Consider the following 18,048-nt stretch of genomic DNA (forward strand, 5'->3'; position numbering starts at 1 on the left):
ATATTTACTACACAGTAACAACATTGATTATATCATGTTTCATACTTTTATAATTAGATATTTATTTATCCTATGTTAATTGGGTTAATCTATGTCTATTGGAATAATTTATTTAATATATTAATATAGTATTCTAACTTTATGGTTATACGATGTTTGACCATTAGTCTTGCAAATATACACACTTACCTTTTTGTTTAAGCAAAAGCGTATGGTGGTACGTGTCCGATGACTAACGATATACAAGGGAATTTCTTCCGGTATTTGTGAAACGTGCTCTCCAATAATGAGACCATGCAAATCGTGACATATATCGAAGTCTGCATGATCGATGGTTGCAATGTAGTGGTGAAACAGATAGATTATAAATAACAAAATTTATGTATGGTCAGAATCACAAATTGATTATGAAACATTTTCTCATAACGGTATAACACATATTTTGTATATAAGTTATCGTAGTATACTGGTATTATATATTCCCGTTGCAACGCACGGGCATTCAGCTATGATTGATATAGGCATATAGAAACAGTAATCTCTACTAATTATTAAGAAATTACTGTAGACTGCCCCCGCCTCCCTACGCCCGCCCACCCGCACGCCGCAAACCTGCAAACCCCGCCGCGACCAAGGCGAACCGTCCTCCCGCCCGCACAACGCAAGCCCGCAAATCCCGCCGTGACCATGGCGAACCGTCCTCCCGCCCGCACGCCGCAATCCCGCCCGCCCGACGCATGCCGCACGCCCACCTAGCGTGACCCGTGGAACCCTGCAGCCGCCCCCGAACCAGCCCAAAGCGAGACCGGAGGGGCTCGAGCGCCACCGCCTTGATCTCGCCCGCTCCTCCCCAGATCTCCTCGCCATTGTCGCCGCCATGCCCGGATTCGCGCCCTGCTTGCCCAGATCCGACCGCGACTTTGATTCCCAACCGACGCAGGAGCGGTGGGTCTGACCGGCCGTGACCCGTCTTCTCATGGGCGCTTGCTGGTGTGGTTTGCTGATCAAAATGGGGATGGTGGCGGGCTCGCACAACCGCAACGAGTTTGTCATGATCCGCCATGACGGCGATGCGCCGGGCCCGGTACATCCAGCCAATCCAGTGCCGCCCTCGCTGCCTGCTTCAGATTCAGTTTCTAGCGGCTCATGTCGTGCGCGCGCGTCTGTCACTGGATCTGGGCCGAGGTGTTAGTCTTTAGTGCTCGGTCCAAATGCGGTCGCTTCTGCGTGTCTCTGCTCATAGATTTTGCCTGTCCATTTCAGCGATGCTTCCGTTGCGCCGTGTAAGTCACCAGATCAGACATGTCCTCCTAGCAATTTCTGAATTGTTCGTGCTCGGTCCAATTCTTCGAACAGTTGCCAAATCGACAATAGGTAATGATATACTTTTCATGTTTCGCAGTCTTGGAGATCCAGTGAAATGGAGCCTCAGATTGTTTAGATCCCTGTGTTATATTCGGTCCAATCCAACACACGGGCACTCATGTTCCTCTCGCACTTCATCAGATACATACACTACGTAGTACAAACCGCAAGCAAGGTTTGATGTGCTCTATTTGGTGTGTTTGATCAGATCAACAATGTGGTTGATCGCTCATGCTACTGACTGCTAACACAACTACTACCTGTACTCCATAGCCACTTCACTCCGACAAAGGAGGGAACACCGTCGACTTCCACTGGTACGCAAGTAAGACTGTTTTACACTATGTATGTACGTCAAATACTGGGCATCATCAGTCATGATCTTGAAATCTATAGGAACCTGGATGCTAGGGCATGCTCTGTTTTGTTCACTAGTTGCCCGGTTTGGAACGCCAGCATCATCTAGCCGACTAAAGACGACTTCTATGGAGACAGCGTAGCCGGTTACATCGACACACTGAAGAAAAACATAATGATATGGAACTAGGATAAGAGTTTTCTATATAGAGAGAGAAAGAGAGAAGCTAAATGTTAATTATTCAGACATTTATTCGCTCGGTAGCACAGAGAATGGTCGGAGAAGTGTCCAGCTGGAAGCATGCGGCAAGAACCAGACTGTATGTCCAGATATGTATATATATGCTTTGCTTCACATTCAGATTTTTTGTGCTTGGGCATTTAATTGATCTTTGTATGTTGTTGCATCGAGTGTTTTTTCGTTGATTAATACAATAATTTTCATAATTTTCTTTATGTTTCAAATCCTTTGTAAAGTAAGATTACTCTCTGAGTTTTTGTCTGGTTATAAATAAATATCGCAAGATATGCGTCTGAGAACATCATTGCATCATGCCACTAGGCATACAAGGGCGTTGAGGAAGACTCAACCCTAGAAGGTACTACTAATACTAGCACATTACTTTTTTAATTAAGGTAATGCCTACATTCCTGTTCTGTAGTATGCACACCGGATTTGTATTGTTGCCATACTATTGATGCATGATTTTAACTTGAGGGGGCAATAATATGCTAATTAATTTGTGTTTATGTTCTTGGTGGAGATCCCTATTTCTTATAAATCTTATCTCTACTATTCCATTCACCTCTCTCTCCACATTTAAACGGTAAAAATCTAAAATTATGCAAAAATAAAGATTAATAATTTGTGAGTTGTGGCAAAGCACGAGCACCTGACTATGTTTGGTTAATGCATGTTTGATTTCTGTTGACGAGTGTTTCAAACAACAGCTGTAGGTTTGGGGCAGTCAACTTGTGTAGGCATTGGTGGTGACCCGTTCAATATCACATATACACATTTTGAGATTAAGGCCTCATATTTTAAGCAAAAGCCTTCCTTTTTTAAATCTATTATGAAATATCTTGTCATGGATTTGTACTTTGCTCTGTGGAATTAATCCCTTGTCTGGCATTATCTGGTACTTGAATACTTAACTAGGTCAGTACCCGTGCGTTGCAACGGGAACATATAATACCATGATAACTTACATACAAAATGTGTCTTATATTGTTATAAGAAAATATTTCATAATCCATTTGTGATCCTAGCCATACATAAATTTTGTTATTTTAATTTAGTTGTTTCACTACTACATTGCAACCATCAGTATCATGCAGACTTCGATATCTGTCATGATTTGCATGGTCTCATTATTGGAGAGCACGTGCCACACCTGCCGGTAGAAGTTCCGTCGTACATCGTTAGTCATCAGGCATGCACCACCATACACGCTTGCTTAAACAAAAAATGCAAGTGTGTGTTTGCGAAGAGAATTAAAGGCAGGCCGGCACAAAAGGTACCCCGACGATGGCGAGTGGTCATTGTTGTCGGTCCACCTCTGCTCACCTCCGGTGTCGAGATGACGCCACAATCCTTGATATAATAGTCGTCGAACGCGCGCGATATGGTGAGTACCGATCACTCTTGGCTAGGCTGCCAAATGAAGTGCACCCCGGGCTCATCAGCGAGGTAGTACACCTGGTCGTTGCACCACCGGATGTGCTACTCCTCTACATACATCTTGTTCGAGGACACTCACACAACAACAACAATGGTCGTCATTCCAGCGCACAAGAATTCATGGCCGGTCAGTAGCGACTTACGTGGCAGGTTAGGCTTCAGGTGGATGATGAGCTAGACGGCGTGATGGCGTCGTCGTAGGTTGTGATGCCCAGAACAACCCGAGAGTCGTCGACATTGGCGACGACCATGAGGTCCCCATGTTTGACGATGGACAGCGCGGTGCAGCCGCTCTGGACCACGTCCAAGCGGCGGCTGCGCCGGAGCTTGCCGTACACAGCGGCGCATGGGCCATGTAGGACTGCTTCCAGAGGTCGAACTGGCAGTCGCCAAGTGATAGTCGCCTAGAGGGGGGGTGAATAGGGCGAAACTGAAATTTACAAATATAAACACAACTTCAAGCCGGGTTAGTGTTAGTAATAAAGAAATGAGTCCGCGAGAGAGGGCGCAAAACAAATCCCAAGCCAATAAGCAAGTGAGACACGGAGATTTGTTTTACCGAGGTTCGGTTTTTGCAAACCTACTCCCCGTTGAGGAGGCCACAAAGGCCGGGTCTCTTTCAACCCTTCCCTCTCTCAAACGATCCCTCGGACCGAGTGAGCTTTCTCTTCTTAATCACTTGGAACACAAAGTTCCCACAAGGACCACCACAAGTTTGGTGTCTCTTGCCTCAATTACAGGTGAATTTGATCGCAATGAAAGAATCAAGAAAGCACGATTTGAAAAAGCCAAGCGACAAGAGCGACAAACAACACACGGATTCCTTTCTCTCTCAAGCCACTAATCACTAATGATCTCTTTTCTCAATTGTGAAACTTGGAGAGATGGAGGCTTTGAATGTGTCTTGGAATGGATTGCTAGCTCTTGTATTGAATGTTGAAGGTTGGAATGCTTGGATGGATTGAATGGAGGTGGTTGGGGTGGTATTTATAGCCACCAACCACTTCCTAGCCGTTGGGCCTTTCTGCTGAGCGCGGACGGTCCGCCCTCCTGGTGCGGACGGTCCGCCCCTGAAGATCAATGGCTGAAGATGCAACGGTCAGCAGTAACGGCTATATCAACGGCTATATTGCATTTAATGCGACGTCAGATGTCAGACAGAGCCAGTCGCGGACGGTCCGGTCGTGCACCCCGGACGGTCCGCGAGGCCCCCTATAATTCATTTTTCGGAACCCGTCACCTTCGGGTTTTTCGGTTTCTTGCCGACCGGACGGTCCGCGCCAGAGGCCGGACGGTCCGCGCGAGGACTCGGACGGTCTTTGCTTTTCTTCCGGACAGTCCGTAATGGAAACTTGTATTTTTGCATTGGTTCTGTCCGAGGGTTATTCTTCTGTCGCGGACGGTCCGCCGCAAGGGCCCGGACGGTCCGCGCTTGGCCTGTTTTTCCAAAAGGCTTCTCCTGTCCGGAATAATCTACGGTATTCCGGACAGTCGATTTAGTATAGTTATAGATGAACCTTTGGCACCTGTGTAACATATAATCTAGAGCAAACTAGTTAGTCCAATTGTTTGTGTTGGGCGATTCAACCACCAAAATTAATTAGGGACTAGGTGTAAGCCTAATTCCCTTTCAATCTCCCCCTTTTTGGTGATTGATGCCAACACAAACCAAAGCAAATATGGAAGTGCATAATTGAACTAGTTTGCATAATGTACGTGCAAAGGTTGCTTGGAATTGAGCCAATATAAATACTTATAAGATATGCATGGATTGTTTCTTACTTATAACATTTTGGACCACGCTTGCACCACATGTTTTGTTTTTGCAAACTCTTTTGTAAATACTTTTCAAAGTCAAAGGCAAATGAATAAGATTTTGAGAAGCATTTTCAAGATTTGAAATTTTCTCCCCCTGTTTCAAATGCTTTTCCTTTAACTAAACAAGACTCCCCCTAAATGAGATCCTCCTCTTAGTGTTCAAGAGGGTTTTGATATATCATTTTGAAATACTCTCCCCCTTTTGAACACAATAGGATACCAATTTAAAAATTCAACACTTAAGATTTTGAAATAGGTGGTGGTGCGGTCCTTTTGCTTTGGGCTCATATTTTCTCCCCCTTTGGCATGAATCGCCAAAAACGGAATCATTAGAGCCCATGAAGTGATATCTTCCTCTTTGGTCATAAATAAATGAGTTAAGATTATACCAAAGAAGAAGTCCTTTTGCTTGGTGCTCATGTTTTCTCCCCCTTAGAACGGAGAGTTGCTTGGAGCGACGGCGAAGGATGAGTTTACGTAGTGGAAGCCTTTGTCTTTGCCGAAGACTCCAATTCCCTTTCAATACACCTATGACTTGGTTTGAAATAGACTTGAAAACACATTAGTCATAGCATAGGAAAGAGATATGATCAAAGGTATACAAATGAGCTATGAGTGCAAGTTAACAAAAGAAATTCCTAGAATCAAGAATATTTAGCTCATGCCTAAGTTTGTTAAAAGATTGTTCATCAAGAGGCTTGGTAAAGATATCGGCTAATTGATCTTTAGTGTTAATGTATGAAATCTCGATATCTCCCTTTTGTTGGTGATCCCTAAGAAAATGATACCGAATGGCTATGTGTTTAGTGCGGCTATGTTCGACGGGATTATCCGCCATTTTGATTGCACTCTCATTATCACATAGCAAAGGGACTTTAGTTAATTTGTAACCGTAGTCCCGCAGGGTTTGCCTCATCCAAAGTAATTGCGCGCAACAATGGCCTGCGGCAATATACTCGGCTTCGGCGGTGGAAAGAGCAACTGAATTTTGCTTCTTTGAAGCCCAAGACACCAAGGATCTTCCCAAGAACTGGCAAGTCCCCGATGTGCTCTTCCTATTAATCTTACACCCTGCCCAATCGGCATCGGAATAACCAATTAAATCAAATGTGGATCCCCTAGGATACCAAAGCCCAAACTTAGGAGTATAAGCCAAATATCTCAAGATTCGTTTTACGGCCGTAAGGTGAGCTTCCTTAGGGTCGGCTTGGAATCTTGCACACATGCATACGGAAAGCATAATATCCGGTCGAGATGCACAAAGATAAAGTAATGAACCTATCATCGACCGGTATACCTTTTGATCCACGGACTTACCTCCCGTGTCGAGGTCGAGATGCCCATTAGTTCCCATGGGTGTCTTGATGGGCTTGGCATCCTTCATCCCAAACTTGGTTAGAATGTCTTGAGTGTACTTCGTTTGGCTGATGAAGGTTCCCTCTTGGAGTTGCTTTACTTGAAATCCTAGAAAATACTTCAACTCCCCCATCATTGACATCTCGAATTTCTGTGTCATGATCCTACTAAACTCTTCACATGTAGACTCGTTAGTAGACCCAAATATAATATCATCAACATAAATTTGGCATACAAACAAGTCATTTTCAAGAGTTTTAGTAAAGAGTGTAGGATCGGCCTTTCCGACTTTGAATCCATTTGCAATAAGAAAATCTCTAAGGCATTCATACCATGCTCTTGGGGCTTGCTTGAGCCCATAAAGCGCCTTAGAGAGCTTATAGACATGGTTAGGATACTCACTGTCTTCAAAGCCGGGAGGTTGCTCAACATAGACCTCTTCCTTGATTGGTCCATTGAGGAAGGCACTTTTCACGTCCATTTGATAAAGCTTAAAGCCATGGTAAGTAGCATAGGCCAATAATATGCGAATTGACTCAAGCCTAGCTACGGGTGCATAGGTTTCACCGAAATCCAAACCTTCGACTTGGGAGTATCCCTTGGCCACAAGTCGAGCTTTGTTCCTTGTCACCACACCATGCTCATCTTGCTTGTTGCGGAAGACCCATTTGGTTCCTACAACATTTTGGTTAGGACGTGGAACTAAATGCCATACCTCATTTCTAGTGAAGTTGTTGAGCTCCTCTTGCATCGCCACCACCCAATCCGAATCTTGGAGTGCTTCCTCTACCCTGTGTGGCTCAATAGAGGAAACAAACGAGTAATGTTCACAAAAATGTGCAACACGAGATCTAGTGGTTACCCCCTTATGAATATCGCCGAGGATGGTGTCGACGGGGTGATCTCGTTGGATTGCTTGGTGGACTCTTGGGTGTGGCGGCCTTTGCTCTTGCTCATCCTCCTTTTCTTGATTATTTGCATTTCCCCCTTGATCTATGCCGTCATCTTGAGGTGGCTCATTTGATTGATCTTCTTCTCCATCAATTTGAGCCTCATCCTCATTTTGAGTTGGTGGAGATGCTTGCATGGAGGAGGATGGTTGATCTTGTGCATTGGGAGGCTCTTCGGATTCCTTAGGACACACATCCCCAATGGACATGTTCCTTAATGCGATGCATGGAGCCTCTTCATCACCTATCTCATCAAGATCAACTTGCTCTACTTGAGAGCCGTTAGTTTCATCAAACACAACGTCACATGAGACTTCAACTAGTCCAGTGGACTTGTTAAAGACCCTATATGCCCTTGTGTTTGAGTCATAACCAAGTAAAAAGCCTTCTACAGTTTTAGGAGCAAATTTTGATTTTCTACCTCTTTTAATAAGAATGAAGCATTTGCTACCAAAAACTCTAAAATATGAAATATTGGGCTTTTTACCGGTTAGGAGTTCATATGATGTCTTCTTGAGGATTCGGTGAAGATATAACCGGTTGATGGCGTAGCAGGCGGTGTTGACTGCTTCGGCCCAAAACCGGTCCGGTGTCTTGTACTCATCAAGCATGGTTCTTGCCATGTCCAATAGAGTTCGATTCTTCCTCTCCACTACACCGTTTTGTTGTGGCGTGTAGGGAGAAGAGAACTCATGCTTGATGCCCTCCTCCTCAAGGAAGCTTTCACTCTGAGAGTTCTTGAACTCCGTCCCATTGTCGCTTCTTATTTTCTTGATCCTTAAGCCGAACTCATTTTGAGCTCGTCTCAAGAATCCCTTTAAGGTCTCTTGGGTTTGAGATTTTTCCTGTAAAAAGAATACCCAAGTGAAGCGAGAATAATCATCCACAATAACTAGACAGTACTTACTCCCGCCGATGCTTATGTAAGCGATCGGGCCGAATAGATCCATGTGTAGGAGCTCTAGCGGCCTGTCAGTCGTCATTATGTTCTTGTGTGGATGATGAGTGCCAACTTGCTTCCCTGCTTGGCATGCGCTACAAATCCTGTCTTTCTCAAAATGAACATTGGTTAGTCCTAAAATGTGCTCTCCCTTTAGAAGCTTATGAAGATTCTTCATCCCAACATGGGCTAGTCGGCGGTGCCAGAGCCAACCCATGTTAGTCTTAGCAATTAAACATGTGTCGAGCTCAGCTCTATCAAAATCTACTAAGTATAGCTGACCCTCTAACACACCCTCAAATGCTATTGAATCATCACTTCTTCTAAAGACAGTGACACCTATATCAGTAAAAAGACAGTTGTAGCCCATTTGACATAATTGGGAAACAGAAAGCAAGTTGTAATCTAATGAATCAACAAGAAAAACATTGGAAATAGTATGGTCAGGTGATATAGCAATTTTACCCAAACCTTTGACCAAACCTTGATTTCCATCCCCGAATGTGATAGCTCGTTGGGGATCTTGGTTTTTCTCATATGAGGAGAACATCTTTTTCTCCCCTGTCATATGGTTTGTGCACCCACTGTCGAGTATCCAACTTGAGCCCCCGGATGCATAAACCTACAAAACAAATTTAGTTCTTGACTTTAGGTACCCAAACTGTTTTGGGTCCTTTGGCATTAGATACAAGAACTTTGGGTACCCAAACACAAGTCTTGGAACCCTTGTGTTTGCCCCCAACAAATTTGGCAACTACCTTGCCGGATTTGCTAGTAAGCACATAAGATGCATCAAAAGTTTTAAATGAAATGGCATGATCATTTGATGCATTAGGGATTTTCTTCTTAGGCAACTTAGCATGGGTTGGTTGCCTAGAACTAGATGTCTCACCCTTATACATAAAAGCATGATTAGGGCCAGAGTGAGACTTCCTAGAATGAATCTTCCTAATTTTGCTCTCAGGATAGCCGGCAGGGTATAAAATGTAACCCTCGTTATCCTGAGGCATGGGAGCTTTGCCCTTAACAAAGTTAGACAAGTTCTTAGGAGGGGCATTAAGTTTGACATTGTCTCCCCTTTGGAAGCCAATGCCATCCTTGATGCCAGGGCGTCTCCCATTATAAAGCATGCTTCTAGCCAAATTAAATTTTTCATTTTCTAAGTCATGCTCTCTAATCTTAGCATTTAGTTGAGCTATGTGATCATTTTGTTTTTTAATTAAGGCTAGGTGATCATGGATAGCATCAACATTAATATTTCTACATCTAGTACAAATGGAAATATGCTCAACATTAGATGTAGAGGGTTTGCAAGATTTTAGTTCAACAACCTTAGCATGCAACATATCATTTTTAGTTCTAAGGTCGGAGATAGTAGCATTGCAAACATCAAAATCCTTAGCCTTAGCAATTAGTTTCTCATTCTCATTTCTAAGGCTAGCAATAGAAACATTTAACTCATCAATCCTAGCAAGTAAATCAACATTATCATTTCTAGGATCAATGCAAACATGAGAATCTACCTTAGCAATTAATTTAGCATTTTCACTTCTAAGGTTGGCAATAGTGTCATGGCACATGCTTAGCTCACTAGATAATTTGTTACATTTTTCTACTTCTAGAGCATAAGCATTTTTAACCTTAACATGTTTCTTATTTTCCTTGATTAGGAAGTTCTCTTGGGAGTCCAAGAGATCATCCTTTTCATGGATGGCACTAATTAGTTCATTTAATTTTTCCTTTTGTTCCATGTTAAGGTTAGCAAAAAGAATGCGCAAGTTATCCTCCTCATTTTTATCATCATCCTCATCACTAGATGTTTCATATTTAGTGGAGGACCTTGATTTTACCTTCTTTTTGCCGTCCTTGGCCATGAGACACTTGTGGCCGACGTTGGGGAAGAGAAGGCCTTTGGTGACGGCGATGTTGGCGGCGTCCTCGTCGTCGGAGGAGTCGCTTGAGCTTTCGTCGGAATCCCACTCCCGACAAACATGGGCATCGCCGCCCTTCTTCTTGTAATACTTCTTCTTCTCCTTTCTTCTTCCCTTCTTGTCGTCGCCCCTGTCACTGTCACTAGACATAGGACATTTTGCAATAAAGTGACCGGGCTTACCACACTTGTAGCAAACCTTCTTGGAACGGGGTTTGTAGTCCTTCCCCTTCCGTTGCTTGAGAATTTGCCGAAAGCTTTTGATGATTAGGGCCATCTCCTCGTTGTCGAGCTTGGAGGCGTCAATTGGTTGTCTACTTGGTGTAGACTCCTCCTTCTTCTCCTCCGTTGCCTTGAAGGCCACCGGTTGCGCCTCGGAGGTGGAAGGCTCGTCAAGCTCGTTGATCTTCTTGGAGCCCTTAATCATGCATTCAAAACTCACAAAATTCCCGATAACTTCCTCGGGGGTCATTTGTGGATATCTAGGATTCCCACGAATTAATTGTACTTGAGTGGGGTTAAGGAAAATAAGAGCTCTTAGAATAACCTTAACCACTTCGTGGTCATCCCATTTTGTGCTCCCGAGGTTGCGCACTTGGTTTACCAAGGTCTTGAGCCGGTTGTACATGTCTTGTGGCTCCTCCCCTTGGCGAAGACGGAAGCGACCGAGCTCCCCCTCGATCGTTTCCCGCTTGGTGATCTTGGTGAGTTCATCACCCTCGTGCGCCGTCTTGAGTAGGTCCCAAATCTCCTTGGCGTTCTTCAATCCTTGCACTTTGTTGTATTCCTCCTTGCTTAGGGAGGCAAGGAGGATGGTTGCGGCTTGGGAGTTGAAGTGCTCGATTTGGGCCACTTCGTCCGTGTCATAGTCCTCATCCCCTATTGATGGTACCTGTACACCATACTCAACAACATCCCATATTCTTTTGTGGAGAGAGGTTAGATGAAATCGCATCAAATTACTCCACATAGCATAATCTTCACCATTAAAAGTTGGTGGTTTGCCTAATGGGACGGAAAGTAAAGGTGTATGTTTTGGAATGCGAGGGTAGCGTAGGGGGATCTTACTATACTTCTTGCGCTCTTGGCGCTTAGAAGTGACGGAGGGCGCATCGGAGTCGGAGGTCGATGTTGATGAAGTGTCGGTCTCGTAGTAGACCACCTTCCTCATCCTCTTGTGCTTGTCGCCTTTCCGATGCGGCTTGTGAGAAGAAGATTTTTCCTTCTTCTCCTTGTGGTGAGAAGAGGAAGATCTTTTCTCCTTCCGCTTGGAGGAGTTCTTCTTCTTCTCCCTTTTCTTGGTGCGGGACTCTTCCGATGAGGTGCTCCCTTGGCTTGTAGTGGGCTTGTCGCCGGTCTCCATCTCCTTCTTGGCGTGATCTCCCGACATCACTTCGAGCGGTTAGGCTCTAATGAAGCACCGGGCTCTGATACCAATTGATAGTCGCCTAGAGGGGGGGTGAATAGGGCGAAACTGAAATTTACAAATATAAACACAACTTCAAGCCGGGTTAGTGTTAGTAATAAAGAAATGAGTCCGCGAGAGAGGGCGCAAAACAAATCCCAAGCCAATAAGCAAGTGAGACACGGAGATTTGTTTTACCGAGGTTCGGTTTTTGCAAACCTACTCCCCGTTGAGGAGGCCACAAAGGCCGGGTCTCTTTCAACCCTTCCCTCTCTCAAACGATCCCTCGGACCGAGTGAGCTTTCTCTTCTTAATCACTTGGAACACAAAGTTCCCACAAGGACCACCACAAGTTTGGTGTCTCTTGCCTCAATTACAGGTGAATTTGATCGCAATGAAAGAATCAAGAAAGCACGATTTGAAAAAGCCAAGCGACAAGAGCGACAAACAACACACGGATCCCTTTCTCTCTCAAGCCACTAATCACTAATGATCTCTTTTCTCAATTGTGAAACTTGGAGAGATGGAGGCTTTGAATGTGTCTTGGAATGGATTGCTAGCTCTTGTATTGAATGTTGAAGGTTGGAATGCTTGGATGGATTGAATGGAGGTGGTTGGGGTGGTATTTATAGCCACCAACCACTTCCTAGCCGTTGGGCCTTTCTGCTGAGCGCGGACGGTCCGCCCTCCTGGTGCGGACGGTCCGCCCCTGAAGATCAATGGCTGAAGATGCAACGGTCAGCAGTAACGGCTATATCAACGGCTATATTGCATTTAATGCGACGTCAGATGTCAGACAGAGCCAGTCGCGGACGGTCCGGTCGTGCACCCCGGACGGTCCGCGAGGCCCCCTATAATTCATTTTTCGGAACCCGTCACCTTCGGGTTTTTCGGTTTCTTGCCGACCGGACGGTCCGCGCCAGAGGCCGGACGGTCCGCGCGAGGACTCGGACGGTCTTTGCTTTTCTTCCGGACAGTCCGTAATGGAAACTTGTATTTTTGCATTGGTTCTGTCCGAGGGTTATTCTTCTGTCGCGGACGGTCCGCCGCAAGGGCCCGGACGGTCCGCGCTTGGCCTGTTTTTCCAAAAGGCTTCTCCTGTCCGGAATAATCTACGGTATTCCGGACAGTCGATTTAGTATAGTTATAGATGAACCTTTGGCACCTGTGTAACATATAATCTAGAGCAAACTAGTTAGTCCAATTGTTTGTGTTGGGCGATTCAACCACCAAAATTAATTAGGGACTAGGTGTAAGCCTAATTCCCTTTCACCAAGTTTCTTCTCGTCGTCGGTGAGCGACGCCAACGCGAGCGCCTCGTGCTAGTGGTGTTTGTTTGGGGTTTCCAAGTAAGAAACATGGATTCATCTTTGGCATTGGTTTATGAAAATGATTTATAAGTTAGATCCATGGAAAAATATTACGGAGAATAAATGTTACACATGCAAAAAAAGTATTTAAGTTGAAAACATTATTCAAACAAAAGAAATTGCATGCAAGGCTCTTCTTTAAATACTACTCCCTCAATCCAAAAATATAATTTAATAATCCCAGTTATACTTATCTACTACTACACATTGTGCAAGGGTAGCAGGTGGGCTTCGGGAGAGATGTATTATATGTTTTTACTATAATATATGTAAACATAAACACACATGTGGTGTAGTGGTAGCTACAAACACATTTATTTGAGAGGTCGCGGGTTCGAATCCTCTTGGAGCTTGTTTTTTTAATTTAATTTTAGCTAGGCGTGGGATGCACGTGGGAATGAGAATATGCTTTGTGGGAGTGGGAATGAGAAAGACACGTGGTAGCCGGGAATGGAAATGTGAATGGGCTTTGCAGGAAGGGGGAATGAGAAAGACAAGCAGCTGGGAATGGGAATGGGCTTGGGAACGGGCTTTGCAGTGAGGACAGAATGAGAATGGCAGAACACGGAATGAGGCAGCCTACCCCTTACCGTCTTAATAGGTAGTAGAGAAGTGTATTTTTTTTATTCCAAATGCTACATACATATGTTTTTCAGTCAACACAACTCCATCTCATTTTGTAGTTTTCTTAGTGTTCAATACTATTTGGATTCTATTAAGTCAGAAATAGCAAAGATAACATAGAAAGGTGGACTTCTAAATGCAGAAGCAATTGGAAAATTGTACATCTTATGCAACTTGATCGAACTGTTATATTTTAGATCTTTTGTTTAGCATTTTTTAATCCACATGTATTTCTCTACCATATAAAACTCTATATTGATTCTTTAAAATAATTTATATGAATTTGATAATGTTTGTCACAACTCACATGAATTCTGTATACCATAATGAATTGATGGTTGAGAGACTATGCACGAGGCATACAAATTAACAAGACTCATACAAGCGTCGAACAGTGTGTTGATGATGATCAGAGACACAAGGGCAGCACATGATCAGGTCTTAACATGTTTGGCTTCCAAACAGGCTTTTCTCCAGATCCCCAAGGAAGAAGAAGATCCGGTCAGATATATGTCGATACTCATCCCAACGTACATAAGCTATCAATGATATTATATGTTCCCGTTGCAACGCACGGGCACACAACTAGTATAAATAGATGACATGATGAAGCTTTTTTCTCAGGGCTAAGAGAAAGCGCGCGCGAGGAGATCCAATCGGACGCGTGAGATTAAGAGATGAAAAAAAATACTTTTATCATATAAAAATTGGTGTTGATGTATAGTTGTTATTGTTTTTCAGCAATAGATATAATTATATTAGTCAATTATTTTCATCCTATCCACTCTTGTGCATCCTATCAAACAGAAAAAATAGTTTATCGTATTCGTTGAAGTGTCTTAATGTACATACTTACTTGAGTCCTAATTTTTATCTTTGAAGCACCAAAATTAAAAATTACATGCGGTCCTCGTAATTTTAAAAAAACTTTTCCAAATTCTTGTACTGGCAGCGATGAAACGACCGTTCTAATTTTTCTTCTTTATAATAAACTACTAGTTCATCATTCATCCACCAAACTTGTTATGTCCAGGACTTCAGGTTAATGATCAATTCAACGTTCGTCCCACGTGACAAGAGCATCTTAAGAGGTCTCAAAAAATTACTCCTGAAAATCAGTTTCAAGCGACATCTAAAAATTTAGTGAGGATAGATTTAATCCTTTCTCTAACAGATACCTTAAAGCGACATATTGTTTCTGGGGAGCCTAAAAAACCACATTTATAGCTACAAATGAGGGAGTTTTAAGGGCTACTAAAAGTTGGGAGCACTTTAAAGGAACACATGTTTTTGTGTTTTTCTTAAAAAACTTGATTTAGGGTATAATTTTGGGAACTCTTGGAGATGCTCTAAGACCCTATTTATTTCTCTCCTAGATTATATAAGTTAGATTATGGTAAAAACATAGAAGGGCAAAATAGCAATTTAAGATTATAAATAAACTAAAATAAATTACCAATACTAGCTTATTTCAGTTTATTTATAGTATTAAAGTGATATTTTACCTTTATATCTTTTTATCAATTATCATAAACTAACTTATATAATCTAAGAGGTTTGGGTTTGGGATGGCAATATCAACATGTAACTCTTGCATATTCATATTTCGAGCTACCCATACCAAGATACAGAACGTAAACAAAAGCAAAATGTACTAAAAAAACTATCTTGCTGATGAGAGTCGTCATCGAATCCGGACGAAGCCCTCCCGGCGACGGCAAAGAAGTACCCTGCACGGCACCACCGTGTCGCCGACCTTGACACCGGGCGTCACGGTAAATGCGACGCTGAGCTTCTCCTCACCCGTCTCCACGCGGCGGTCTTCTTCCGCGCCAAGGGCAGGCACGCTCTCCATGAACTCCGCCCTGTACAGGCTCCCCCTGCTCGCGTAGAACATCCTGACACCATCACCACCACCACCACTCTGCTCCGACTCCGAGCAGCCCGCCATCAGCACCCGAAGCGCCCACACGGACCTCGCGGCCGCCGCGAACGCGCGGTAGAGCCGCGTCCTCGGGTGCCCGCCGCGGGACACGAAGGCCCTGTGGTCCAGGTTCCGGCACGCGGCCGCCTCCGCCTCCGGCTGCACGGCGGCCAGGTAGGCTGCCCGGCAGAACGCTGAGAGCCCCGAGCGTGGGAACTGCATCAGGGCGTCGAGCGCGTCGCGTGGCTTCATGATCCCGTGGAAACTGCTGCCGGCGTCGCCGCCGCCGGTGCCAGCGAGCAGCATCGCTCGCCACAGGTGCGCCTCGATCGCGTACCTCCTCCACGACCGCGCCTGCTCTGCAACTGCGTCGTCGCTGCTGCTGGCACAGGTACCAGCGCCATGCAGCAGCCCCGCGAACTCGCCGACCGACCTGGACGCCGCCACGAACCGGCTCACGAGGGCCGCCGGCGTCGCCAGCTCCTTGGGCACGGAGAGCAGCAGACGCGTCCTGCGACGCTCGTCGTCGTTCCTGCTCCTGACGACCCGCCTGCTCAGCCTGGCGTTGTCGTGCTGCAGCCTCCGGAGCTCCCTCCCGAGCGCGGCGATGTCGGCGTCCCTCCCCCTGGCCTCGGCCTCCAGGCGCTGCACCAGGGACCACCGGTCGTCTACCAGCGGCCCGATCCCGCGGCGGGAGCTGCACAGGCACTGCAGCGCGGCCACCGAGTCGAGCTCCGACGCCACGGCCTCGTCGGCCGAGGCCACCCTGTCGGGGTCGTACGGGAAGTTGAGGAGTTGTACCAACGCCTTAAGGCCTAGAATTATATGGGCGCCTGGACGTCTAGGCATCGCCTGATGCCTCACCCTAGACGATGCCTTAAAAGAGTTTAATAATGTAGTCGGCTGTAAAGAAATTTGCAGCCGGTCCAGAGAGAAGAGTAGTGGTTTAGCTCTTCACAATTAATACATAGCCCACTTGCTCTCTCACTGGGTTCTTATGTCTAAGTTGACTATAAATTTATACCCTGCTTCTTCGCTATTCTCTTCTCTCTCGTTCATATCAGCATTAAGCCGGTTTATAGTCTTTTATTATACTTACTTTAAAATAGAGTTATAAGCTTACTCATCGTATTTCAAACTTTACTATATAAATAATATAGTCTTCGGTATAATACAATATTTCCATATGAGTAACTCCTGAACATAGTCTAACATTCTATGTTTTTAGACCGTAGTCAAGCTCAAACCCAAAAGAATCAATAGAATAGAAAAACTACAGGCATCAGTGTGTCATCTACCGGACACACGGCAGGCGTCCAAGAATTGGATAAGGCCATAAGGGTATAGAGAAAGGGAAATAAAAAGAGAGAGAGAGAGAGAGAGAGAGAGAGAGATAAAAGAGGGAAAACATCATGTATGATGCAAGATGAAGTGTTGAGATCAGTTGGTGCGTTTGCTGGGGGCGGAGGGCGGGGCCTTCCCCCGGGGCTTCTTGTTGAGCAGCCACTGGTGGCGGCCACCGGCGAGCCAATGCCGCCGCCGATCCTCGTCCTCCTCTACGGGCGGCAGTACGGACGACGGTGCCGCGACGACCATAGCCTTCTCGGCGTCGGCGTGTAGAGGAGGCAGCAGCAGTATGACGTCGGTGGCGGCGGCGGCGGCGGCGGCCTTGACGACGCCGTTGTTGTGGTGGTCGTCGACGAGCGGCAGAGGCCTGCGGCTGGAAGCAGGCTGTGCGAAGACGGCGAGCAAGATGAGGAGGATGAGCGTGAGCGCGCGGAGGACGAAGACGAAGCTGCTGCCTCTGCCTCGGGGCGGCCGGAGTCGGAGTCGCTGCTGCTGGGTCTGGGTTCCTGTGCATCCCATTATCGCGAATGCGCAGGTCTATGGCGGTGGAGTCGTCGTCAGGACAGGAGTAGTAGGCTAGTAGCTAGCTAGCTAGCTGGTGCGTGTCGTTCGTGGATGGAGAAATTAAGAGAGAGAGGGAGAGAATGGCGGTCGTTGTTCGGTGGAAAGTGGAATGTGTGAGGGAGAAGGTAAGGTCGGGGAGAGAGAGAGAGGTGGAAAGAAAAAGAAACTGACTGGCCGTCAGCTGGCGGAGGAGTGGCGGTGGCTTGGAGACCAAGAAGTCCATTGAAATGAAGAAGGGGACGAAACCGCGTGTCAGCAGCGTGTGGCCAGTCGTGAATCGATCCAAGACGACGTGCGGTGGGATGGGAATGCAATGCAATGGGAGCTGGCGCGGAGCTGGTGGGAAGGGAGCGTGGACTTTCTTCTCCCTAGTTGTAAATTCGATCAATTCCCCCCGACAGAAACGAGGGGGAGGAA

Source organism: Zea mays, chromosome 10 (genome assembly GCF_902167145.1).
Source record: "Zea mays cultivar B73 chromosome 10, Zm-B73-REFERENCE-NAM-5.0, whole genome shotgun sequence".
NCBI classification, from domain to species: Eukaryota; Viridiplantae; Streptophyta; class Magnoliopsida; order Poales; family Poaceae; genus Zea; species Zea mays.